The sequence below is a fragment of the Pteropus medius genome, unplaced genomic scaffold (assembly GCF_902729225.1).
Source record: "Pteropus medius unplaced genomic scaffold, Ma_sr-lr_union100, whole genome shotgun sequence".
NCBI lineage: Eukaryota > Metazoa > Chordata > Mammalia > Chiroptera > Pteropodidae > Pteropus > Pteropus medius.
Window position 1 is genome coordinate 3,674,114 of NW_024349796.1, and position 391 is coordinate 3,674,504.

Consider the following 391-nt stretch of genomic DNA (forward strand, 5'->3'; position numbering starts at 1 on the left):
TCTGTGCAATGAAGACCCCAACAACCTCAACTCATCTGAAACTCATTATATCAACATTATAATATGACGCATATGCCTGGAAGTTCACTAATATTATAACAGACTGAATTCTGGGAACAAACATGCGCCCAGAAAGCAAATGATGAGTCACTGAGTCCTGTCCATCTTAATTGTCAATCAAGGAAGCCCACTCCTCTAAGAAAAGTGACCACCCACAGCAAATAGGGATAAAAACCGTGAAGTCTTTGTCACCAGGCCTTTCGAGCCACGCCTCTCTTGCTCAGGCCCACTTCCACATCAGGAAGTGCACTTTCCCTCCTAATAAAGCTTTTCTTCTCTACTATATTTCAGTGTCTTGCTGATTTCTTTGTCTGAGACATCAAGAACCTGG